Source organism: Schistocerca serialis, chromosome 12 (assembly GCF_023864345.2).
Source record: "Schistocerca serialis cubense isolate TAMUIC-IGC-003099 chromosome 12, iqSchSeri2.2, whole genome shotgun sequence".
NCBI lineage: Eukaryota > Metazoa > Arthropoda > Insecta > Orthoptera > Acrididae > Schistocerca > Schistocerca serialis.
The window spans coordinates 41,625,806-41,653,701 of record NC_064649.1 but is presented as its reverse complement, the minus strand read 5'-3'; positions in this window follow the sequence as shown (position 1 = coordinate 41,653,701).

Genomic DNA, 27,896 nt, shown 5'->3' with positions numbered 1-27,896 from the left:
TTGCACATATTGCCAGATCACTTAGAGGATGCAACAGATATGCTAGAGAGATCGCCTACACTGCACTCGCCCATCCTCGTTTGGAGCGTTGCTGTGCCTTATGGGAACATTACTAGGTAGGGTTGACGGAGGACATCGAAGAAATTCGATGGAGGGCAGATGGTTTTATGTTACTGCGAAATAAGGAAGAGAATGCCGCGAATATGACACGTGAATTGGCGTGGGTTTCATTAAAACAATGGCGTTTTCCGTTCGACGACATCGTTTCACGAAATTTCAGTCACCAATTTTCTCCCGTGAATGCGAAAATGCTTTGTTGACGCCGACCTACTTAGGAAGAAATGATAATTGATGTGTTGGCAGAAGAGCCAACACCGTGTTGCTAGAGGAGGCCGAAATGAACGCGTTTAAGCTCACGCAGACTGGCGTGAGGTCTGGAACAAGGTAAAGTAGTTGAGTCTAGTAAGAAAAGAACGTAGTTGCTTGTATACTTAACTTTAATCCATAATTGGAGAACATCGCTCTTGATGATACATAATTACAATCTCAATATAAACTGGTAATGGCGCCTTGCTAGGTCGTAGCAATTGACGTAGCTGAAGGCTATGCTAACTATCGTCTCGGCAAATGAGAGCGTATTTGTCAGTGTAGCATCGCTAGCAAAGTCGTCTGTACAACTGTGGCGAGTGCTAGGACGTCTCTCTAGACCTGCCGTGTGGCGGCGCTCGGTCTGCAATCACTGACAGTGGCGACACGCGGGTCCGACGTATACTAACGGACCGCGGGCGATTTAAAGGCTACCACCTAACAAGTGTGGTGTCTGGCGGTGACACCACAATAATCGCAATAAAATAAGGGAAATCAGACCTCGCGCGGAAAGATTTCAGTTTTCGCTTTTCCCACGCGACCTTCGAGGGTGGTACATTAGAGAAACAGTCAGGTGGTGTGAGACCTGAGTTTCTCCTGGCGTATACAACTTTCAAATAACTTCCGGGAATTCAGCCAGGTAACACTTTCAGCGACCGCCGATATTTCGGCGAGAGAACACCCCGCCATTTCCAAGGCAAACTGCAACGGACAGGTGACGTACATGCAAATTTAAAACCTCGGTTCTCGGACTGATGCAGGAAAGAACACACACACTGAACACTAGTGCCACTAAAGATGACCAAAGTCAGAGATATCGATAGACTACGAACTCGCAGGTGAGGTAACATTGACTCTGTCCCTCTGTTTTTTGACAAGGGAGAGAGCCGGATTCCAAACAGAGTTTAAACAGAAACCCCCATCCCTGTTGCTCGCTAATTTAATCTCAACTGCCTCCTTAATAACACTGTCCCAATAGCGGGACGTGCATGCCAATATCTCGGTGTTATTATATAACATGGGGTGACCAGTATCGAAGCAATGTTCGGCAATAGCAGATCTACTTGGCTGCTGTAATCGTGTGAGCCGTTTATGATCAGTACATCGGCCCTCCACGATCCTGATAGATTGACCAATATACGGCATGCCGCAGCTACATGGAATACCATATATACCCTCCTTATGCGACCAAGATCATCCTTAACAGAACTCAAAAGCACTTTAATTTTAGATGGAGGTCGGAAAACACATTTCACATCGTATTTCCGTAAAATTTGACCGAACTTGTTGGAAATGTTTCCTAAGTAAAGCAAAAAGGCAGTAGACTTAGGTGTCGACTCAGAATTATCATTAATCACCCGATGTACAGTTGGTCGATAGCGCAACGCACGTTCAATCTGTCTATCACTATAACCATTCTGACAAATCGTAACTTCAAGATTATATTGGTCAAACTATCAGGACCGTGGAGGACCGATGTACTGAACATAAACGGCTCACACGATTACAACAGCCAAGTAGATCTGCTATTGCCGAACATTGCTTGGATACTGGTCACCCCATGTTATATAACAACACCGAGATATTGGCATGCACGTCCAGCTATTGGGACAGTGTTAATAAGGAGGCAGTTGAGATTAAATTAGCGAGCAACAGGGATGGGGGTTTCTGTTTAAACTCTGTTTGGAATCCGGCTCTCTCCCTTGTCAAAAAACAGAGGGAGAGACTCAATGTTACCTCACCTGCGAGTTCGTAGTCTATCGATATCTCTGACTTTGGTCATCTTTAGTGGCACTAGTGTTCAGTGTGTGTGTTCTTTCCTGCATCAGTCCGAGAACCGAGGTTTTAAATTTGCATGTACATCACCTGTCCGTTGCAAAAAAATGGCTCTGAGCACTATGGGACTTAACATCTATGGTCATCAGTCCCCTAGAACTTAGAACTACTTAAACCTAACTAACCTAAGGACAGCACACAACACCCAGCCATCACGAGGCAGAGAAAATCCCTGACCCCGCCGGGAATCGAACCCGGGAACCCGGGCGTGGGAAGCGAGAACGCTACCGCACGACCACGAGATGCGGGCTGTCCGTTGCAGTTGGCCTTGGAAATGGCGGGCTGTTCTTATGCCGAAATATCGGCGGTCGCTGAAAGTGTTACCAGGCTGAATTCCCGGAAGTTATTTGAAAGTCTGAAGGTGGTTCGATGAACCGTCTACCAGACGCTTACATGTGAACTGCAGAGTAGTCATGGAGACGAAGATGTAGATGCAACGTAATCTATGAGTATAGCGTGTGTGTTGCTGGTCCATGTATAGGATCGATAGAATTGTAACGATAAGATAGGAAAACGTGGAGGAAAGCTCCTATCTGTTAAACAGGCGTTGTAGTGAGCACATCTCGCATCATATACAACATATGTGAAGCTACACCCAATTTTCGCCAGGGGTGGTCGCTGACTCAGATAGCTAACATGTGGAATGTTTAAATAATGCTTTATTACAAGCTCCTCATCTACGCTGTGAAGGCCCAAGGACGTCTGCCAGCCGCCCCGTCATCCTCTGCCTTGTGGCCTCATGTGGATGCAGAATGGAGGGGCATATGTTCAGGACTCCTCTCGCCCGTCTGCTTTAGAGACTTTCCAGAACATGGAACCGCTACTACTCGCTAAAGTAGCTCCTCAGTTGGCCTCACAAAGCTAGGTGCACCCTGCAGCAATCCTCCCACCAAGGAAAAGCCATTTTTAGTATTTGGAATCGAAGACAGGTCCTCTGCAAGGCATCCACAGAGGCAGACCGACTGTTCTTTATGGCAATACTAGCCTTTTCTCTGCAGCGTTGCTTGTGTTTGTCCACCACAAACATTGAGCACACCTCTTCCTCCTCCTTTCTGTGTCCACCTATTTCTCCATCTCTCTTCCCACCTCATCCTCCCACCTCCATTTGTCTACCTCTTCCTCTCCACTTTCTCTTTCATCTTCTCTTCCTTTCTCTTTGCCCACTTCTGCCACCATCTCTTTCTGGTCATATTTTCCTCCCTCCTCACTCTAACCATATCCTTCTCTTAGTCTCTCTTGTCATCTCTATCCTCCCTCCTCACTGTAACCATATCCTTCTCTCCATCTCTCTGGCTGTCTCCATCCTGCTTTTAGTTTTCCACCTGCTCTGCATACCTCTACACCTTCCAACACCCTGCCTCATACTTCTCCCCCACCCCTCTAGCTTTCCATTTCCTCCTTTTCCAAGCTCCATCCATCCATCCCCCCCCCCCCCCCCCCCCACTGTTCATCTTAATCACTCCCCAAACATGCTCATTGTCACATGTAGACCCTGCAGTACATTTCAATAAAGCAAACTGATCCTATGCTACAACTTGTCATGTATCAGGTTCTTCAAAATCATTTATTAGCCCCTAGCAAATAGGTCACCATGCACAACAGGTCGATAAAGTGGGCTGATATTATTCCAACAGGACATGTCTGTCATGCAGGGCAGCCCACATGTCATGGCCTAAAAAACTGCTTGTTGCCCCTGAAATATAGGCTGTCCTTTAAGGCAGGTTGATTTGGTAGGCAGCCTGTACGTCAGGTGTTGGAGAAGCATGTTTTTGTCCGTATCTGCACTGGTGTAGGAGCTAGCATGTTATAAACCCCACATTGATGGTATTCACGAGGCCTGCTGTTTCTCTGCCAAATTGATGCAGGGGTCTTGGGAGGAGATCCTGGACATACATACAGATTTTTAATGTGTGCATTGTAAATGCTGAGGCTGAAAGTACACAATATTAAATGACATCAGCATAGTGCTTCACATAGTCACCTGCAGGTAATGACGCATTTCCTTTACAATTGTAAATCACATGGGCCAAGATTTATTTTTGTGAATTTAATTTACTTTGCATGTGCATTCAGATGGGTGTTCAAATGGTTCAAATGGCTCTAACCACTATGGGACTTAACATCTGAAGTCATCAATCACCTAGGTTTAGAACTAATTAAACCTAACTAACCTAAGGATATCACACACATCCATGGCCGAGGCAGGATTCGTACATGCGACTGTACCAGCAGCGCGGTTCCGGACTGAAGCGCCTAGAACCGCTCGGTCACAGAGGCTGGCCTCAGATAGGTGTATTATTGACCCAAATCACACTACCTCGCCCATAACATAAATTTTAGCTTAGTATCGTAATTACAAAGAGGACTGTCGGAAAGTTTGGTTTTGTTGAAAAGTAATTTAATGATTGAATTTAGTTAAACTTTTTTAGTAGAAAAGTTGATCAAGTGCTTTGCGAAATGAGTTGCGTAAAGTAATAAATAAATGGTTCAAATGGCTCTGAGCACTATGGGACTTAACATCTATGGTCATCAGTCCCCTAGAACTTAGAACTACTTAAACCTAACTAACCTAAGGACATCACACAACACCCAGTCATCACGAGGCAAAAGTAATACATAAAGTAGACTAGTGAAACTGTTGACGTATCTTTGAATAATGCTCGCAATCATGAACAGAAAATAAGGTGCTGATTGAGAATGTACATTCCCCATCCTGATGTTCGAATGTTTGTCTGTTGAAAAATGTTTGAGACTGAAATATTGTAGGAACTTTTTTACATCTTTGAGCATGGGTGATAGAAATAAATGAAATCCATAGAACAGCAGACTTCATGGTGTACATAATACAGCAAACAAATATCTGCCAGTACTCTTTAAATATGTGAGATGCTAAGGTAAACACTGAACTTTAAACTCTCAATTGTCAGCTCATTTGCTGTACATGATTTCGAGGAACATTCAAAGGTAAGTGAAATGTTTCTGTAATTTGTTTTATTTCGTATTTTTAGACGAACTGTTTCACAAAACATTTCTCTACTCTTTTCTAATTTCTTGTTTATATTCAAGTTTTGATCAGAAAGCATGATCTTTCTCACACATAATTTGCTTAACTACCGTATTCTGTTCTCGAAATGACATGATTGTAGAGTTAAATTAGGAGAAATTCGTTTTGACAGTGAAATGTCACAGCAGTGTAACTTTTTGTATGCGAAACAGGAAGATCTTGAAAAGATAAATTTTTCTCAGGCCTCATGTCTCCTCCTAGTGTCTGCTGTTTTCAAAATGTCCTAAAGTTGGTTCTTGTTTCGTAGGAAGCCATTTTAAAAATCAAATATAGCATCAATGAAAGTTTTCGTAAACAAAATAGTTACTCCTTGAAGAGATGATTTTTTTTGACACCTCATTCGCCTCCCTAGTGTGTTCTGTACTCGTAATGTCCTGAATTTGGGACTTAATTTGAAGAAAGTCGTTTTGACAGTTAAATATTACACTAATGATACATTTTTCATCGAAAATTAGGTAGACCTTGCAGATACCTTGACGTTTCATTTACATAGACAGTAGTAGGTGGTCGTGTAGTACGTCAGTTTTCCCTCAAAATTTGTTGGAAAATTAGACCTCGCGCTTGTTGTATCTGAAACCCCGTTGTCTATTTCTGTTAGTTCGGCTAGGAAAATTAGGACAGGAACCCACTATGTATTCCTAGGGAGTCATTTGTTCCAAAGATGACTGCTGGGTAATGTTGTAATAGAATGAGGATTTCATGAGAAGTTGATCAATAATTTAATATTAACTTTATTATGACAGTATTATTCAACAGAAACTCAAGATAAACTGACTTATTTTTGTATTTCACTGCCTAATGTTCGCTCGTATCTGCTACGCCACATCGTCAATTCCTGGTCTGCGAACAGTTCGTTATCAATAACCTTGGCCAGTTTTCTGGTGGCTTGAAGAACCCAGTACCTCGTTGATGCTGTGGTTCCCATCTTTCTAGAGCTCCCAATTTGTGTACTTATTCACTACAACTGTCAGTTCTACTCTCGAGGAGCCGACAGTTTCTTCTTCGGAGAACGTAGGCGAATAATTCTGCTGTCATCCGTGTGTCCTTGGTGAAGCGGAACCAGGCGTTATTTGCCACGTACTCGGAGATATGACTGAATAATGCCTTGCCCCAGTTTCTGCTTCAGGATATCTGGGAAAAAGTACCATAATTACTGTGGAGTTTTTTCCTTGGTTTTAGTATATACGTGACACACGAGAGAAGTAACGTGTCACCCACATCACGCACCAAGTCTTGGGGTCGGATTGACACGCCACAATTCCACACACGCGACGTTGTTACAGGAAAAAACCTCAAAAAAAAAAAAAATACTACGGAGCACCGAAGGACACGAAAGAGCAATAGCCTCTCATAACGTGTACATAAGGAATATTTTACGCGCTTCTATGCTTATACTGGAGACAGAAGTAGCTGTACTATTTTAGTATTGTAAATGTTAAAGCATATTGACCTTACTTGTTACAAGGCTAGCAAGCTACCGTCTTACAAAATGCGTGAAAGAAAAGTTCACTGCAAGACAAAAAGGCGAAAAACTCAGAAGGGAATGGGGAAACGAAATGGTACTACAGTGGTTGAGACGATATGTTGTATTATTTCAGTGATTGAAAAATCGAGACAGATTTACAAAGAAATTGGTATTATAAAAACACTTATCAATATGGCGTTGCAGCCCGTCTTACCCGTTTGCAGCACTGATTTTGTTTCAGTGGATGCGATAAAGCCGTTGTATCTTCTCCTGAGGCAAGCTGGCACGCAGTTGTTGTATATGGACAGATCTGGGCCGGCCCTGCGGCCGAGCGGTTCTAGGCACTTCAGTCCGGAACCGCGCTGCTGCTACGGTCGCAGGTTCGAATTCTGCCTCAGGCACGGATGTTTGTGACGTCCTGAGGTTAGTTGGGTTTAAGTAGTTCTAAGGTCCAGGGGACTGATGACCTCAGATGTTAAGTCCCATAGTGCTCAGAGCCATTTGAACCATTTGTTAAGTCCCGTAGTTCTTAGAGCCATTTTTAGATAAATCTAGGGATCTTGCTAGCTACGGGAGTACCTCAACATCACGCAGACAGTTCACGGACACATGCGGACTGAGTGCATGAGTATTGTCCTGTTGAAACATCGCACCACGACACAGAATGTCCGTGACGTAGCGTTGTGCCATCACAGTTCCCTCAAACACAACCGGCCGTAAACTGAAGCTGTACCCGACTGCTTCCCACACCAGGACGCCATGACTAAAACCTCTGCATATCTTCAAACGATTGGAAGTATAGGATCCCTCCATGGGTCGCAACCATATTGGCCAACAATGTTCATCCAGCGTAGCGCCCAGCCGCGATTCATCGGTGATCATAGTGCGCTTTGTGGTTGCCACAAAGTAGCGACGATGACCTGTGTGGTCTACAGGAATCCGTGGCTGGACAATGTTGCGAATACCCGTCGTCGGGTTCTCTTCTACTTGTCGAGGATCGTCGTCCTCAAAGTCGAGAGTGCGGCGTGTCCGTGGAGCAACACACTCAAGCCCCTCAGTTGTGACCTACCAGTTTTTCCCAGCCGCTGTTGTAGCCGGACGAAATAGTGTATGATATCCCCCTTACGAAAAGTACTAATGAGTAGCCCTCTTCTCAGTTTGTGTGCCTACTGCAAAGTGGGAGATCTGAAAGTGTTTTCGTCTTCAGACCTTTTTTTTCTATTAAAAACAGTCTTGATCACGATTTATTTATCAAGGTGACCGGTTTCGACTACTACTGTGGTCATCTTCAGACCATTGAGTAGGAACCTCTTTCTGTTGGAGAATCACTACAGAAAGAGGTTCCTACTCAATGGTCTGAAGATTACCACAGTAGTGGTCGAAACCGGTCACCTTGATAAATAAATCGTGATCAAGATTGTTTTTATTAGTAAATATTTGTAAGATATTGATCATTGCCTTTCCCATAATGTATTCAAAAATAATTGTCTTCAGACTTACTTTATACCCAAACTGTACATTTCCGGATATAGGTTCCCATCAAAATCACCTCTACAACTGCTAGAAGGCTGTAATGGGAATTGTACCACCCCAACAATCCTTAGAAACCAACAGGAACTGGGAAGCACCCTGTATAAACAATGTGCCGTGTAACACGCATAACTGTTCGTAGACGATGATGATGATGATGATGATGATGAGGATGATGATGATAATAATGATCTTACTGTGCACAATATCGTCTGCGAACAAAGTTTTGCGGCTATTAGCTTCCGCGTTGTTAAAAAATGGTTCAAATGGCTCTGAGCACTATGGGACCTAACTTCTAAGGTCATCAGTCCCTTAGAACTAGTTAAACCTAACTAACCTAAGGACATCTATGCCCGAGGCAGGATTCGAACCTGCGATCGTAGCGGTTGCACGGTTCCAGACGGTAGCGCCTAGAACCGCTCGGCTACCCCGGCCGGCGCCGCGTTGTTTGTACAGGGTTCTTCACAGTAGATGTTATAGGCTTCAAAGGATTGTACGGGTGACACAATTCCTATTACAGATTTTTAAAGGTTATAGAGGCGATTTTGGTAAGAAACTTATTTCCGGAAATGTACAGTTTGGGTGTAAGGTAAGCCGCGTGTTACCTGCTACATTTATTATTCAGGGTACTTCACAGTTCCTATTACAAGCTTCTAAGGATTGCAGGAGTGAGAAAATTCCTGTTGAGACTTTTATTGACTATGTGATCAAGAGTATCCGGACATCCCCAGAAACATGCATTCATATTATGTGCATTGTGCTGCCACCTACTTCCAGGTACTCCATATCAGCTACCTCAGTAATCATTAGACATCGTAACAGAGCATAACTGGGCGCTCCGCGGAACTCATCCGTTCACGTGATCGGGTATCACTTGCGTCATGCGCCTGTACGCGAGATTTCCACTCTCAACATCCCTAGGTCCACTGTCTCCGATGTAATAGTGAAGTGGAAACGTGAAGGGACACGTGCAGTACAAAATCGTGCAGGCAGACCTCGGCTTTTGACTGACAGAGACCGCCGCCATTTGAAGAGGGTCGTAATGTGTAATAGGCAGACATCTATCCAGACCATCACACACAACAATTCCAAACTGCATCAGGATCCACTGCAAGTACTATGACAGTTAGGCAGGAAGTTAGAAAACTTGGATTTAATGGTCGAGCGGCTGCTCATAAGCTACACATCACGCCGGTAAATGCCAAACGTCGCCTCGCTTGGTGTTCAGAGCGTAAACATTCGACTATTGAACAGTGGGAAAACGTTGTGTGGAGTGATGAATCACGGTACACAATGTGGCGATCTGATGGCAGGGTGTGGGTATGGCGAATGCCCAGTCAACGTCATCTGCCAGCGTTTGTAGTGCCAACAGTAAAATTCGGAGGCGGTGGTGCTATGATGTCACGTTTTTCATGGACGGGGCTAGCACCCCTTGTTGTTTTGCAAGGCACTATCACAGCACAGGCCTACACTGATGTTTTAAGCACCTTCTTGCTTCACACTTTTGAAGAGCAATTCGGGGATGACGATTATATCTTTCAACACGATCGAGCGTCCGTTCATAAAGAACGGTGGCGGAGTCGCTACACGACAACAACATCCCTTTAATGGAATGGTTGCACAGAGTCCTGAGCTGAATCGTACAGAACACCTTTGGGATGTTTTGGAACGCCGACTTCATGCCAGGCCTCACCGATCGACATCGATACCTCTCCTCAGTGCAACACTCCGTGAAGAATAGGCTGTAATTCCCCAAGACACCTTCCAGCACCTAATTGAACGTACCTGCGAGAGTGGAAGCTGTTGTCAAGGCTAAGGGTGAGCTAACACCATATTGAATTCCAGCATTACCGTTGGAGGGCGCCACGAATTTTAAAGTCATTTTCAGCCAGGTGTTCAAAAATGGTTCAAATGGCTCTGAGTACTATGGGACTTAACAGCTGTGGTCATCAGTCTCCTAGAACTTAGAACTACGTAAACCTAACCAACCTAAGGACATCACACACATCCATGCCCGAGGCAGGATTCGAACCTGCGACCGTAGCGGTCACGCGGTTCCAGATTGAAGCGCCTAGAGCCGCACGGCCACACCGGCCGGCTCAGCCAGGTGTCCGGAAAGATTAAATAGTGTAGGTTGTAGAGGTAACTTTACAGATAAAGAAGGTTTCATTGTTAGAGCGTGTCGCGGAATGTAGAGAGGCTTTGCAAATGATCAGCATTTGGTGCAAAGGCTCTACTTTTGATTGCAGCCAAACTGACTTTATTTTTCTCGCTCAAGACAGCATTCAGTGCTGCTCGATTGTGTCTCAAGTTTGAATATGCATCAGTGTTAATTGTATCTTAAGAGTGATACACAGCATTAAATGTAGTTCTACTGACGAAGAGTTGGTCGAGATAAATCTCGTGTGTGGCTTCACTGTACTGTACAAGACACTGACACAGCAGAAAGAGTACACAGTGATAAATTGTTCTGGTGATTGCATATTACGGGCATTTTAACTATCGTGAAGGTTTTCCTACAGAAATTTGGGGAGCCAAATCAAATAAATCTTACGATGGTCGTGCTACAGGGTGTCCAACCGGAGCTAAGTGTCGAAGTTACAGGCACTGCGGAGTCAGGCCTTATCCTCTGTCAAGAAATGCTTTGTTGCGTTGGTGGATAATGTTTCCGAACGTGGGTTTCCAGCTACGGGTTACCTTTCCTTGTATACCGAAAAATATTGTCGTTTTTAGAGGGTCCCCGCAGAAAAAAAGAAAAAAACAATGTATGGATACCTGTGTCGGAAACGTCATCCACCAAGGTAAAAGAGCATCGCATTCACAGGAGACAAGGCCTCTCTAAGCAGCAGCTAGCCCCATATTCTCTATTGGCAACAGTATTATGAGTGGCAATTACTGAATGATAAACAACATTGCGAGATGGCCTGCGTAAGGTCCGTCAGCGTACAAAGTCGCGTCTGCCGCCGAAAGGGTGTCCTAGAGGCAGGCGCCGGCACCTGTAATTTCGACGCTATGTAGCGTCGTTGGATGAGGTTCCTGGGCACAGTTTCCTATCCTCAATATGTTCCCCCGGACACCCTCTACATCATCTTGAAGTTTGTTGCAACTTTTCTTGGATACCCTGTATAATGGGACAAATAGCTGTACAGCAAAAATGATTTATTACATCACTCAAATTTGTTGCCTATTTTTCCACATACTAGCAACTATGGACTTGGTTCGTCTCTTTACCAATTTTTGTTATCCCCCGTTTTGCAGTGTTTTCATTAGCTCTTTGTTGTTGTTGAACTAGATGATGTGTTCATCTACATCTACATATACATCTGCGTGATCACTCTGCTATTCACAATAAAGTGCCTGGCAGAGGGTTCAATGATCCACCTTCAAGCTGTCTCTCTAACGTTCTCCTCTCGAACGATGCGCGGGCAAAAACGAGGACTTGAATACTTCTGTGCGGGCTGTGATTTCCCTTATTTTATCGTGATGATCATTTCTCCCTATGTGGGTTGGTGCCAACAGAACGTTTCCGAAAACTGGTAATTGAAATTTCATGAGAAGATCCCGTCGCAACGATAAACGCCTTTGTTTTAATGATTGCCACTCCAGTTCACGTATCATGTCTGTGGCACTATCTCCCCCACTTCGCGATAATACAAAACGAGCTGCTCTTCTTTCTACTTTTCCGATGTCATCCGTCAGTCCCACTTGATGCGGATCCCACACCGCACAGCAATACTCCAGATTAGGGCGGACAAGCGTGTTGTAAGCAGTCTCTTTAGTAGATCTGTTGCATCTTCTAAGTGTTTTGCCAATGAATCGCATTCTTTGGTTTGCTCTACCCGCAACATTATCAATGTGATCGTTCCAGTTTAGGTTATTTCTAATTGTAATCCCTAAGTATTTAGTTCAGATTTGGGGAACTTATCGCGTAATCGAAATTTAGCTGATTTCTTTTAGTTCAAAAATGGTTCAAATGGCTCTGTGCACTATGGGACTTAATAGCGGTCGCGCGGTTCCAGACTGTAGTGCCTAGAACCGCTCGGCCACCCCGGCCGGCTGATTTCTTTTAGTAATACGAATAACTTCATAGTTTTCTTTTTTCAGGGTAAAATGCTACTTTTCGCACCGTACAGATATCTCACCTAAATCATTTTGCAATTCGTTTTGGTCATCTGATGACTTTATAAGACGGTAAATGACAGCATTGTCTGCAAACAGTCTAAGACGGCCACTGAGATTGTCTCTTATTTCGTTAATGTAGGTCAGGAACAATAGAGCGCCTTCTTTGGGTAACGCGGAATATTACTTCTGTTTTACTCGATGACTTTCCGTCTGTTACTACGAACTGTGACCTCTCTGACAGAAAATCACGAATCCACTCTCAGAACTGAGGCAATATTCCATAGCCATGCAGTTTAGCCCTCTTTGAGCGAACCAAGGAGATAAAAATCCGAAAAGCACGATCAGGGCTGTAAGGGAGACGCGATAGGAGATCACAACCTGCTTTTTCAATAGTTTCCAGCGTCTTTTGTGCCGTATGAGGTAGAACGTTCTTTTAGAACAGCAACACGCTTTTCCTCTGCCATAGATGACACTTCCTCTTCAACGTTCCATTAACTTCGCTCTCAGTGGTGTCTGAGATACAGGCTGTTGATACTGCAGTGGTTCTCCAAAAAATTCGCAGAAAATCGGACCTAGGCCACTGTCTGAGATGGCTAACGTGACATTACTAGCTGATGGCTATGTATTGAATCTCTAATGAGATTCTGGGTGTTTCCACGGTATGCTCTGACGTATCGTCTCCGGCTCAAAATGATGTTTCGCAGATTCATTACAGGTTAAAAATCCTTTCCAAAAATGAATGACTCTCACTCTCGAAACGAATTTTGAGCTCGGTGCAAATATTAAATTTTAATCTAAATAATAAAGTCTCTATCGACTCACCTTGCACAAGCCTTGTGGTAGTTCAGTTTCTTGTAAATGATGAAATAAGTTGTGCCCGACACTTCCTCGACACTTTTCAGCAATTTATTCTGCTGTAGATAGTAAGTTTTCCCGGATACGTGAATCGATAGGGCTCCGCAACACTGAGGTCGATTCTGCTACCGGATGCCCGTAGCGATCAGGCTTTTACCGCTACTTCCCAACACACGCGTAGAAAACTCGCTCGGTACATCTGACTGCTGCCGTATTATTTGTTCATTCGAGATAATGTTTATGACGGTTGTACGTTTTCTGAATGTAAAAGATCGATTCACACAGTTGTTGTTGTTGTGGTCTTCAGTCCTGAGACTGGTTTGATGCAGCTCTCCATGCTACTCTATCCTGTGCAAGCTTCTTCATCTCCCAGTACCTACTGCAACCTACATCCTTCTGAATCTGCTTAGTGTATTGATCTCTTGGTCTCCCTCTACGATTTTTACCCTCCACGCTGCCCTCCAATGCTAAATTTGTGATCCCTTGATGCCTCAAAACATGTCCTATCAACCGATCCCTTCTTCTAGTCAAGTTGTGCCACAAACTTCTCTTCTCCCCAATCCTATTCAATACCTCCTCATTAGTTATCTGGTTATCGTCCATGTTTCACTTCCATACATGGCTACACTCCATACAAATACTTTCAGAAACGACTTCCTGACACTTAAATCTATACTTGATGTTAACAAATTTCTCTTCTTCAGAAACGATTTCCTTGCCATTGCCAGTCTACATTTTATATCCTCTCTACTTCGACCATCATCAGTTATTTTACTCCCTAAATAGCAAAACTCCTTTACTACTTTGTCTCATTTCCTAATCTAATCCCCTCAGTATCACCCGATTTAATTTGACTACATTCCATTATCCTCGTTTTGCTGTTGTTGATGTTCATGTTATATCCTCCTTTCCAGACACTGTCCATTCCGTTCAACTGCTCTTCCAAGTCCTTTGCTGTCTCTGACAGAATTACAATGTCATCGGCGAACCTCAAAGTTTTTACTTCTTCTCCATGAATTTTACTACCTACTCCGAATTTTTCTTTTAATTCCTTTACTGCTTGCTCAATATACAGATTGAATAACATCGGGGAGAGGCTACAACCCTGTCTCACTCCTTTCCCAATCACTGCTTCCCTTTCATGCCCCTCGACTCTTATAACTGCCATCTGGTTTCTGTACAAATTGTAAATAGCCTTTCGCTCCCTGTATTTTACCCCTGCCACCTTCAGAATTTGAAAGAGAGTATTCCAGTTAACGTTGTCAAAAGCTTTCTCTAAGTCTACAAATGCTAGAAACGTAGGTTTGCCTTTTCTTAATCTTTCTTCTAAGATAAGTCGTAAGGTTAGTATTGCTTCACGTGTTCCAACATTGCTACGGAATCCAAACTGATCTTCCCCGAGGTCCGCTTCTACCAGTTTTTCCATTCGTCTGTAAAGAATTCGCGTTAGTATTTTGCAGCTGTGACTTATTAAACTGATAGTTCGGTAATTTTCACATCTGTCAACACCTGCTTTCTTTGAGATTGGAATTATTATATTCTTCTTGAAGTCTGGCTCTGAGCACTATGGGACTCAACATCTTAGGTCATAAGTCCCCTAGAACTTAGAACTACTTAAACCTAACTAACCTAAGGACATCACACACACCCATGCCCGAGGCAGGATTCGAACCTGCGACCGTAGCAGTCCCGCGCTTCTTGAAGTTTGGGTTCACAAAGTACTATTCTTTAAAAGTAAATCAACTTTTGATGAGCAGGATATAGACGCTATGCTTACGTGAATATTAATCGGACAAATGGCACACAATTTGCCGTCTAGCACTTACAAAACTTTCATTTTCCTGCATTATGCTTTGCCTTAAAAATATATTAGTCTAATTAGTGAATGACCCTCTTAACAAGACACCCAAGACGTATATGTTGAGAAAATACCGCTGAATATCTTTGAATTTTGTTGATGGAGTTTGGCTTCACTCTGTCTGACTGTTCATTCATCTCGTATGCACCGTACTCTTACTGATTAAACGTATGCGGACAACAATACGTAATTCGGAAACAGCCATTACATGTAGGGAGTGGCGGACGCACCAATATAAAAGGAGGCGGGGAGTAATGTGTTGTTGACAGATCAACACTGTAGACCCAAAGAAACTGGTACACGTCCCTAATATCGTGTAGGGCCCTCGAGAGCACGCAGAAGTGCCGCAACATGACGTGGAATAGACTCGAATTATGTCTGAAGAAGTGCTGGAGGGAACTGAAACCAAGAATACTGTATAAGCTGTCCATAAATCCGTAATAGTACGAGGAGGTGGAGATATCTTCTGATCCAGATGTGCTCAATAATGTTCATGTCTCGGGAGTTTGGTGGCCAGGGGAAGTGTTTAAACTCAGAAGTGTGTCCCTGGAGCCACTGTGTAGCAGTTCTGGTAGTGTGGTGTGTCGCATTGTCCTGCTGGAATTGCCCAGTCCGTCGGAATGGACAATGGGCATCAAATCAGGTGATCAGAGAGGATCCTTTGGTACGCGTCACCTGTCAGAGTCGTATCTAGATGTATCGTGGGTCCCAAATCACTCAAAATGCTCATCCCCCCACACCATTACAGAGCCTCCACTAGTCTGAACAGTCCCTGATGCCACGCGGGGCATACGGATTCATGACGTTATCTCCACACCTGTGCACGTCCATCCGTTCGATACAATCTGAAACGAGACTCGCCCGACCAGGCAACTTGTTTCCAGTCACCAACAGTCCAATGTCGGTGTTGACGGGGCCAGGCGAGGCGTAAAGCTTTGTGTCGTGTACTCATCGATTATGTTTCGTTGAATCTACATCTACATCTACATTGATACTCCGCAAGCCACCCAACGGTGTGTGGCGGAGGGCACTTTACGTGCCACTGTCATTACCTCCCTTTCCTGTTCCAGTCGCGTATGGTTCGCGGGAAGAACGACTGTCTGAAAGCCTCCGTGCGCGCTCTAATCTCTCTGACACTTGTTGATGGCCCAGCACTGAAATCTGCAGCAATTTGTGGAAGGGTTGCACTTCTTGTCACGCTGAACGATTCTCTTCAGTCGTCGTCGGTCCCGTTCTTGGAGGATCTTTTACCGGCAGCACCGAAGTCGGAGATTTGATATTTTACCGGATTCCTGATATTTACGGTGCACTCTTGAAATGATCGTACGGGAAAATCCCCACTTGATCCCTACCTCGGTGATGCTGTGTCCCATCGCTCGTGCCCCTACTATACCGCCGCGTTCAAACTGAGTTAAATGTTGATAACCTGCCATTGTAGCAACAGTAACCGATCTAACAACTGCACCGGACACTTGTTGTCTTATATAGGCGTCTTTACATATCTCTCTGTTTGAATACTCATGCCTATACCAGTTTTTTGGCGCTTCAGCGGAATGGTTCCGTCAAGAGAAATTAATGACTTCGATAATGTACTAGTCAGTGAAATTACCTGAGTAACAAATTCGTCAGGTACATGTCATTCCTCCTAATGCTGCCCGATTCGGCTTTTGACGATGTAGTTGTGAAGTGGAAACGTGAAGGGACAACGTCGTGTACTGACGGGCATGTTCCTTCGAGGCTGGGGCTCTGAGCACTATGGGACTTAACATCTATGGTCATCAGTCCCCTAGAACTTAGAACTACTTAAACCTAACTAACCTGAGGACAGCACACAACACCCAGCCATCACGAGGCAGAGAAAATCCCTGACCCCGCCGGGAATCGAACCCGGGAACCCGGGCGTGGGAAGCGAGAACGCTACCGCACGACCACGAGATGCGATGTTCCTTCGAGAGTTGCGGACGGTGGTCATAAAAAATTACATGAAGTCTGCAGAAGAAATCAGTCGTGAGTTCCAAAGTGCTAGCAGCAGTGTAACTAGCAGAATGACTGTGCATGGGAAGATAAAAAGGATGGCTTACGATGGTCAGGCAGCTCCCCATAAACCACGCATTCCTTAAGTCAGTGCTAAGGGACGACACAGGACATTGGATGACTGGAAAGAGGTGACATTGTGTGGTGAATCATGCCGTATTCTGTGGAAAACCGATGGAAGGGTTCGTATGTGGCGAATGCCTGGGGAGCGTTACCTGCCATCATGTGTAGTGCTGAAAGTGAAGTCTGAAAGAGGTGATATTACGGTATGAAATTTCCTGGCAGATTAAAACTATGTGCTGGACCGAGACTCGAACTCGGAACCTTTGCTTTTCGCGGACATGTCGTGAATCGTGCTTGGGTAGCTTAGTTGGTAGAGCACTTGCCCGCGAAAGGCAAAGGTCCCGAGTTCGATTCTCGGTCCAGCACACAGTTTTAATCTGCCAGGAAGTTTCAAAATCAGCGCACAATCCGCTGCAGAGTGAATATTTCATTCTGATGTTCCGGTACGTTTTTCTATTGTTAAGGTGGGGTCCTCTTTTGTGCGTATGCAAACGCTTAATGAGGAAGGCTATGAAGACATTTTACAGCATGGAGGACTGCGGAAAATAGAGGAACAGTGCGGTGGCGATAACTGCATCAGCATGACGATTGGTTGGTCTGGTGGTGGCGACCAAACAGCGAATTCATCCGTCCCATCGGATTAGGGAAGGATGGCAAGGCAATCGGCCGTGGCCTTTCAGAGGGGACATCCCGGCATTTGCCTGAAGCAATTTAGGGAAATCATGGAAAACCTAAATCATGATGACCAGACGCGGGTTTTAACCGACGTCCTCCCGAATGCGAGTCCAGTCAGCATGACGGCGTTTCTCATTGTGAAGCGATATGTGTGAGGGTTTGTGCACAGTGACATTATCGACTAGTCTGCCCAGAGTCCCATTCTGAGCCTAATTGAACAAGTTTGCGATGCGATGGGACGTCGACTTCCCACCAGACACACAACTTTCTCTCGTTTCAGCTCTTGTGGAGGAATGGCCTGCGATTCCTCAACAGGTATTGAGGAAAGACATTGAAAGCATCTCTGGCAGCATTCAAGCAGTCACAAAGGCGAATGATGAACACACCCCATACTTATGTCCATTAATAGGTGTCTGGATACTTTTGATCGGGTAGAGTATTTTATGCACTAGACGACGGTGATGAAATGTGTCGCGGTTTTCCTGGAAACCAAGATACACATTATCAACCCCATGTCCGCTATCTACTCTTAGTGAAATCGTACAGACTCCTACACAGGAGAACGGTCACAAGAACTGCCCTCATACACGAGCTCATTACGTGTCACATAATTCCACAAAAGCTGACGAGTGAGGGGTTGCACAATGATTGACGGATGGTTTCTTGGCAATTTAACATACCGCAAGTACACTGCTGGCCACCGTAAATGCAACACCAAGAAAGACAAGAGGTAGCACAACAAAATTTATTTTGTAGATAACATGTTGACCAAGTATCAAATGATTACATTTACAGACGTCTGTGACATGTGGTTCCTGCCAGAATCAGTAGCCAGAGTAGCCGCCATTGTTGGAGATCACCGCTGCCACACGTCTCGGCATTGAGTCAAAGAGACGTTGGATGTGCTCCTGGGGTACAGCAGCCCAAGCAGCTTCCACACGTTGCCAAAGATCATCTGGTGTGGCAGCTGGGGATGTAATCTGGGTCACTCGTTGAGCAACCATGGACCACATGTTTTCTATCGGCGAAAGATCCGGAGAGCGAGCTGGCCAGGGAAGCACTTCAATCTGGTTATTGACGAAGAACCTTTGGACAATGCGTGCCCCGTGTGGTCGCGCATTATCCTTTTGAAATATGGCTGTGGCCGAGCCCTGAAGGTAAGGAAGGACAACTGGCTCCAGCACCTCGGATATGTAGCGCCGGCTATTTAAAGTACCGGCAATGCGTACTAGAGGCGTGCGAGAGTAATATCCAATACCGCCCCATACCATAATACCCGATGCAAGACCAGTGTGGCGGTGCATAATGCAGCTGTCCAGCATCCTCTCTCCACGGTGTCTCCACACTCGAATCCGACCATCGTGGTGCTGCAGACAGAAACGTGCCTCGTCAGTAAAGACAACGTCATTCCATTCTGCCGTCCACATCCGTCTGTCATCACACCATTGGCGACGGAGACGTCTGTGGTTCTGCGTCAGTGGTAGACGAAGCAATGGACGTCTTGCGGACAGACCACTCTGCTGTAAACGGCGTCGAATGGTACGCGCAGACACTGGATGATGCGTTACAGACGCAATGTGCTGTGCTATGGTTCGGGATGTCACTGAGCGATCCGTCACTGCCATGCACACAATTTGCTTTCAGCACGTGCAGTGGTGCACCGAGGTGAATGCGATCGACCACGTCGGTCCGTCGTACCCTCCTGCATCCAACGGTGACATATCCGCATTACAGTTGTTTGGTTTCGTCCAACACGACTAGCGATTTCTCTGTATGATAATCCACAATCACGGTAAGCCACTATCCTTCCTCTGTCGAACTCGGATACTTGATCAAACGATGTTCGCTGTTGTCTACGAGGCATAACTGATCGTCTTGTGAAACAACCACGAGGTAAACACACGTGCCGAACGTACACTCGTCGAAATCGCCAAGCCTTAAATGGCGCTATGAGGTGGCCATACAGGCGCGCGTGATGTGCGTCTGCGCTGAAATTCTAATCAGTTGCATATCTCATCGCTGCAAAGCCATGGTGTAAATTTCACTTGATTCGGATGCTTCCTTCAGGGTGTTGCATTTACGGTGGCCAGCAGTGTACAATAGCACCACCTAGATTAATTTACATACCTGTGGGACTGAAAGCTATTTGTATACTACGCTGCCCAGTAAATAAATAAAGCTGACATTTGAGACGTTGATGTATCATAAATTTACTTCACAGGAACATTTTTTTACGCTTCCAGTGTTATTCCGCACTTAACACAAACAACATGAGAGTGCAAGTAGCGCTACAAATATTTATAACAACCTGTTCTGATAATCAGCCCCTGCGGATAGGTTAACTGAGTTTGCTATGGGACTCCACAGATATAATGATATATTGCCGCAACTTTCATGAACTACTAATCATTTACGAAATGCTAATTACAGAGAGATAGTTCTTAATTGAGTGATAGGTAATTGCGCCGTCCTGTCTGCAAAAGCGTGTTGTGACAAAACCATTGTGGTGAGCTAAACTGTTCTCTAGTGTCGCTCCTCGTAAATTTGTGAATGGGACGTTTGCGAGTGTAGCTCTCAGATGGGAACCGTGTTGAAATGTCGTCCACGGCAGACTAATACGAGGCCCGGCAGAAACAGGCGCAAGCAGGGAGCGGAGGGAGAGGGAAAGAGGTGGGTTGTTCAAACGGTTACGGAAGTGGAAGAGAGCAGGGAGAGAGAGTGCGTGAAAGAGAATGGCCGATAATAGAGGAAGAGGTTCGAACTCGATGTCCTACAGTTCTGCAAACAGCGCGGAAAAACGCAAAATGGAGATCGGTGTGGCCGTGGAGATTTTGTAAATATCATTAGCGCGGAACAAACCGGGACGCCCGCAGCGGTGGCGGAGCTGTGAAAACAAAAGTCCGTAGCTGTTTGGAACTGGGCAGCGAACGGCCGGCGTGTGGGGGGGAGGAGTTCCAATAGAGTAAAGTGAGTGGGAGTGCGGTGTAGAGGGGCTGTGGATGTGGGGGGGGGAGGGGGGGAGGTGATGAGCAGCTAGCGAGACACCGTATTCGCTGTGTTTAACACGCTTGCATTGGAACCAACCACTAGATCACATGTATCTACTTGCAAGTGACTGGTTTTTCTTTATCTTGCCTGAAGTATTTTCAGTAATGGTTGCTTTCTAATAGTGGTGAAACTTGTACAGCATTTGGTTGCAGTGAAAGAGTCGCGAAAGTAGCTAATATTTAGTTCCACAAGTAAAATTGATTTAAAAAAAAGTGCGGGTGCGATTTCCCAGAATAAGTGAGTGATTTTACAGTCTGAAGTTAAGAGCTGATATCGCTATTAATCAGATGCGAATTCTCTTCTGTGTCAAAGTATTTATTTAAGCCTAAATATTACGAGTTGAATGATAACGGTCAGTGCGTATAGCTGCCTCGTAGGAACACGCTGTATATTTTTAAAACATTAATTTTAAGGTCTATTTTTTCTGTTCAATTTCACTATTATTTTTACATAATAACGAAAACAGGTTGCAATTTTGTCACTGACGAAGTACGGCGGACTGAAAAGGGAGAATTTCAAGCCAAAGGACTACACGACGCTACACTGGTGTCCAAAATTAAAGCAACAAACTGAGATTTTGCAAAATTGCGCTCATTTTATCACTAAACAGTATAAATAAGTGGTAGTAAAGTAGAAACAGTGTAAAGAATACGGAACGTAAATAACGGCAACATGCATGACGGTGGACAAAAATGTTCTTCGGCTTTTCCAACTTAACGAATTTGCACACATATTCCGACAACTGGTTAATGTGCTCAGTATGGGGTGTGATCATCTGTGGCAGAGATACAGGCCTGACAACGACGGGGCACGCTGTGAATGGCGTCATCAATCTCACGTTGAGGCAGTAACGCCCATTCTTCCTGGAGAGCAGTTCGCAAGTCTTGGAGAGTGGTCGGTGGATGCTGATGTGATCCAACCCGCCTCTCTAGTGCATCTCAGGTAAGCTCTACGGGACTGAAATCGGGAGAGCGAGCAGGCCACCCCATGCGTCCTATATCTTCTGCTTCCAAGAAAATATCAACCACTCGTGCTCTATGAGTTCGAGCAGTACCCTCCAGCAATACCAAGTCTGGGTCCACAGCACGTCGCAACAACCGCACATGAGGTCCCAAGATCTCATCACGATACCTGAAAGCATTTAAGCCTTCCAGATTGACTTGCACAATTTTGTGCACAGCTATTCGAGTGGTTAACATAATCCGTGTCCACACTATCAGGGATCCTTCTAGATATCGGTTTCTTTCTGTAGTGTTTGGGCCGCAGGATCGTGTTTCATGTTCCCTCCAGATGGAAAATCACTCTACAGTCTAAGTCGGGAGTCATCTGTGAAAACAATGTTGGCCCAGTGTTCGACCATCCTGGTGGCATGTTGACGACTCCGCTCTAGACGTTCCCTTCTCTGAAGATACGTCAGGTGTACACACACCGCAGGTCTCCGAAAATAAAGGCCACTCTTCCAAGGCCTTCTGTACACTTATTGATTGGTGACTCCATAGAATGCTGTGTGCACAACGACCATATGCGTGAAATTAGAAGGAAGGTCAGAGTTGACCGTAATCTCGATGGTAATTGACAGCAAAATCGATTTTCAATCACATAGTGATCATGTTCAGTGCTGTAGTGTACAAATTAAACTCATAGGCACTGGTGTTAAGTTACTATCAGTAACCAAAGGTATGTAACGATCACAATAACTATGTGATTGAAAATCGATTTTGCTGTCAATAAACCATCAAAATTACGACCAACGCTGACCTTTCTTGTAACTTCTATACACTGTTTGCTTCGAAACAACACGTCCAGTGGATGCTGCGAGGTCAGATGCCAGTTGCCGTGTAATACTAAGGCAGTACCGTCGTGCCCTTGCAGCCAAATAACGGTCCTCTCTTTCACATGTTACACGGCGTCGGCCCTGCCCTGGTCTCCGGTAAACAGTTTCGGTGTCCATAAACGGTCGCAACACCGGGTAACAACAGAGCAATTCACCTTAAGCCATCTGGCCACATCAGTTTGCGGCTCTCCCGTTCCCATTCTTCCTACGGTCCTCCACCGCAGAGAGCTTGGTAAGCGTCTTCCCTTTGCCATACTGCACGAGCTACGACTGTGTATTCAGTTATTATGGATGTGCGACTACCCAGGAAACACTATCCCGTTTTATAGATGCCCGACGTCATCAGAGGCGTGGTTGTCCGTTGACCGGAAGAACACGGTCGTTCGGACATCTGTCGATAGTTTTTGTAATTATATCGCGAATTAGTCACAGGACGATGAAATAGCGTTTTTTTTTTTTTTTGCTTTAATTTTGACACCAGTGTACATAGAAAACATGTTTCAAAATCACTGCGGAGACATTACCCAGAATTGAAAGAATTTACGTTGGTTGGTCCTCAGATCTAAAGCCAGCAGAATGAAGAAGCCTTTGAGACGATACATCGTTCATATATGCTTCACTACAAGAGTTCTCTCTGTAAGTACCGCCTACCACGCAAGGGGGCGCGGGTTCGATTCCCGGCAGGGGACTGGTTGTTGTGCGTCCTTCATCATGATTTTCATCATCACTGACATGCAAGTCACCGAAGTGTCGCCAACTAAAAAGACATGTAGTACGGTGGCCGAACCCGGGAGGGGATATCCCGCCCAATAACTGCCATACGATCATTTCATATCTCTAACCAACGTATTCTATGATGCTATGATTCTTATCTTGATATATTTTCTGCATCTGTACTAGTTTAAGTAAGAGTCTTAAAATATCAACGCTGGACATTACAGATAAAAAAGATAGACGCTTATTGTTATAAGATACTTCACACATGTTGTTGAAGTATGCTCAGAAAACTAAAGGCTTCCTGCCAAACTGAAGTTTCATGTTCTACTTCCGCGGCTCAACAAAATTTTGCCAATATGCAACAATGTGGTGCTCTACAGGTTTTTGACTTACATTGGTAGTAATCGTAACTAAATTAAATGTATTCATTTTATGTATACAAACTGGACTATTTACGAGCATTCAATTTTTATAATTAATCGTTTAAGATGACGAGCAATGAAAGGAAATGGTATATATAGTAGCAGCAGCTATCGAACCTGAGCTGAGGGATTGCTAACCGTGTACCTGACCACTGTGATACCAAGCCAATATTTAAAATAATGCTCAAAAACTCCTCATTCTCTACACATAAATCGTTAGAAAGTGTTTTTATCTTTTCTTACTGCTCAGTAAAGCGAAATAATTTAGATATTTGAATGTGGCATCTACCTGCATCTATTCACGCAGTTTAAGCCACATCTGCGAGCTCGTCGTATGCCCTACTGTTGATAGATATACATTTGGAGCAGACCTACCTAACGCTTTGAATCTCATATTCTCTTTCAAAGATCGACTGGAAATTTTGTAAATTTGTGGTAAGATCCTGTGGGACCAAACTGCTGAGGTCATCGGTCCCTAAGCTTACACAGTACTTAATCTAGCTTAAACTAACTTACGCTAAGGTCAACACACACACTCATGCCTGAGGGAGGACTCGAAACTCCGACCGAGGGAGCAGCGCGAACCGTGACAAGGCACCTGAGACAGCGCGGCTACCCCGCACGGCAAGATCGACGGGGGAAAAGAGTCATTTTGGCAGATCATCTACGGAAAAAACTTTCATATTGAATGCCCTCGAACACTCGCTTTTTTTGCCACCATCAATAGTCTTTTCTCATACAAGGGTAGTAGCCGTAAGTAAACTGAATATATTAATTTTACGTATATAAAGTGAACTGCTTAAGTATATCTACATTTTATAAATAGTAGTTTAATATTGTGAGGAATAAGCACTAGCACCCGGTCTTCAGGTCACAAGTGGCCCATCCGGACCATCCGACGGCCGTGTCATCCTCAGCTGACCGGAGCTGCTACAATTCGGTCGAGGCGGTGTGCACCCCGAAAAATGGCAACGGTCCGGATGGTCAACCATCCAAGTGCCGCCCACGGTCGACAGCGCTTAACTTCGGTGATTGACCGCTTTGTTTTTTTGTCCTACTGTGTTGCAAAATCTTGTGCCGTGACATGCCTCATAATACGAAGAGGAAGGTAAGTGAAAGCCACTCCTCGTACGCTAGCAAAGAGGAAGAAAAACAAAAGTGGTGTTCTCGTTACGATGTGCGTGTATATCGCCCTCGCCGATGTCAAGCATTATTCTCGAGGCTAATAATCTGTTTGTAGACAGGCATGCGCTGATAACGGACTTAGCAGCACGCGTAAGCTGGTGCGCCGGCCTAGCGCCAAGCCAAGTCGTGCGGGTTGCATCACCGCCTCGCTAGGCGCTATGCGGGCAGTGCAGCACCTATGTTTTGTAATTTTTTCAAAATGTTGCATCCTTGAGCCCCCGGTATAGTACAAAGTCCGTTATCAGCGCGTTACGTAATCAAGGTCACCCCTCTCCTATATAAGCGGGCTGTGCATGCCAGCGGAACTATTCCGCTGTGAGCTCTATCTGCAACAGCATTGAAGCACTATGCCTCGTCGACGTGTGTATCGTCAACGCCGCCACCGCATGCCTGTCTACAAACATATTATTAGCCTCGAGAATAAACTTGGAGGAAATCGAACAGCCCAAGCAGTTAAGCCGGCCGCTGTGGCCGAACGGTTCTAGGCGCTTCAGTCCGGAACCGCGCGACTGCTACGGTCGCTGGTTCGAATCCTGCCTCGGGCATGGATGTGTGTGATGTCCTTAGGTTAGTTAGGTTTAAGTAGTTCTAAGTTCTAGGGGACTGATGACCTCAGATGATAAGTCCCATAGTGCTCAGAGCCATGTGAACATTTTTTTGAACCAAGCAGTTATATTAAATGGACCAATATTCTTCCGTGGCTGCAGGGTTAATTTTACTCTGAACGTCGCTACTGGAAATTATGGTAGTGGTTGGTTTACCTTAGCAATCGTTCGTTGTGAATGCCTCTCTTCCTGGACTTGAATCTTTCGCCGATCGAGGTGTCATCGCCTACAAGAGTTAACGCGGGATACATTTCGTGTTCCTGTTGGCGGAGTACGCTGCACACTTTCGAGAACGCTTCCATCAGTCGCAACTGTCGGTGTTGTTCGTTGGCGACGAGCATCCGTCTCGTGGACGTGGATCGCACAGTCAGTGATGCAGAATGGGAAATAATGCGTGGTATGACTCCTTTCTATCACACGATACAATAGAACGGCTTCTCGTCCACTGAAGTTGGCCGCGCCGTAAATGAGATGCACCTCAGCCATCCCAAAGTAGGTGTAGCTAGCCAAGTTACTCCAAACACATCCAGGTCGTGAATGACGACTGTCTCTGTGCGATGCGTCCGTGTTTGCATAGCAACGCCCTCACGGGACCGTAACGCCCTCTCGTGGCGTTGGCGACTCCCAGTTGCTACGTGATTACTGATCCTTACAGTATATCCGATGTGGCATGTCACTTTTTAAACATTTTCTTCAATCACCCTGGACATGTATTTTGATTTCCCTGTTCCTCTTGTATTAATTTGACCGAATACCTTCGAAACACCTAAGTAAGGCGGCGTCGCGGCTCCTTCCACTCTGGCAGATAACACACAAATGACGTAGACTTAAATGCGTGAACTATGAGGTTAGTTACCGCAAAAGGAAGTAGACGGGGCTATACAAAGTGGTGGTATAAGCACAGTGACGGATAGAGAGAGAAAGAAACTAGCGTAAATCCAAATACTAAAAAACTGGGGAAACTAAATATATAAAATACATGCATATATTAAATCTAAATGAAACAATTATATTGTCCAACAGATATAGTTAAACGGAAAAGGGTAAATGCCGGAAAAGTAAAGTTAATATTGGAGTGTGGAAGAAGCACAAATAGAACGAGGGTATGGTCTAACTGTAAACAAGGAAAAGTAAGAAATTACCAACGTGCGGCAAATGAAAAGTAAAAAAATAAAGAAATGTAAGGGCGCCCGAAAGAAAGAGAACAGCCGACGGTAAAATCTAGACTCGGAAAGGTGGAGAACAAAAGAAGTAAAGTTCTAAATACACTACTGGCCATTAAAATCACTACACCACGAAGATGACGTGCTACAGGCGCGAAATTTAACCAACAGGAAGACGATGCTGTGATATGCAAATGATTAGCTTTTCAGAGCATTCACACAAGGTTGGCGCCGGTGGCGACACCTACAACGTGCTGACATGACGAAAGTTTCCAACCGATTTCTCACACACAAACAGCAGTTGACCGGCGTTGCCTGATGACACGTTGTTGTGATGACTCGTGTAAGGAGGAGAAATGCGTACCATCACGTTTCCGACTTTGATAAAGATCGGACTGTAGGCTATCGCGATTACGGTTTATCGCATCGCGACATTGCTGCTCGCGTTGGTCGAGATCCAATGACTGTTAGCAGAATATGGAATCGGTGGGTTCAGGAGGGTAATACGGAACGCCGTGCTGGATCCCAACGGCCTCGTATCACTAGCAATCGAGATGACAGACATCCTATCCGCATGCCTGTAACGGATCGTGCAGCCACATCTCGATCCCTGTGTCAACAGATGTTTGCAAGACAACAACCATCTGCACGAACATTTCGACGACGTTTGCAGCAGCATTGACTAACAGCTCGGTGACCATGGCTGCGGTTACCCCTGACGCTACATCACAGACAGGAACGCCTGCGATGATGTACTCAACGACGAACCTGGGTGCACGAATGGCAAAACGTCAGTTTTTAGGATGAATTCAGGTTCTGTTTACAACATCATGATGGTCGCATCCGTGTTTGGCGACATCGCGGTGAACGCACATTGGAAGCGTGTGTTCGTCATCGCCATACTGGCGTATCATCCGGCGTGATGGTAGGGGGTGCCATTTGTTAGACGTCTCGGTCACCTCTTGTTCGCACTGACGGCACTTTAAACAGTGGACGCTACATTTCAGATGTATTACGACCCGTGGCTCTACCCTTCATTCGATCGCTGGGAAAC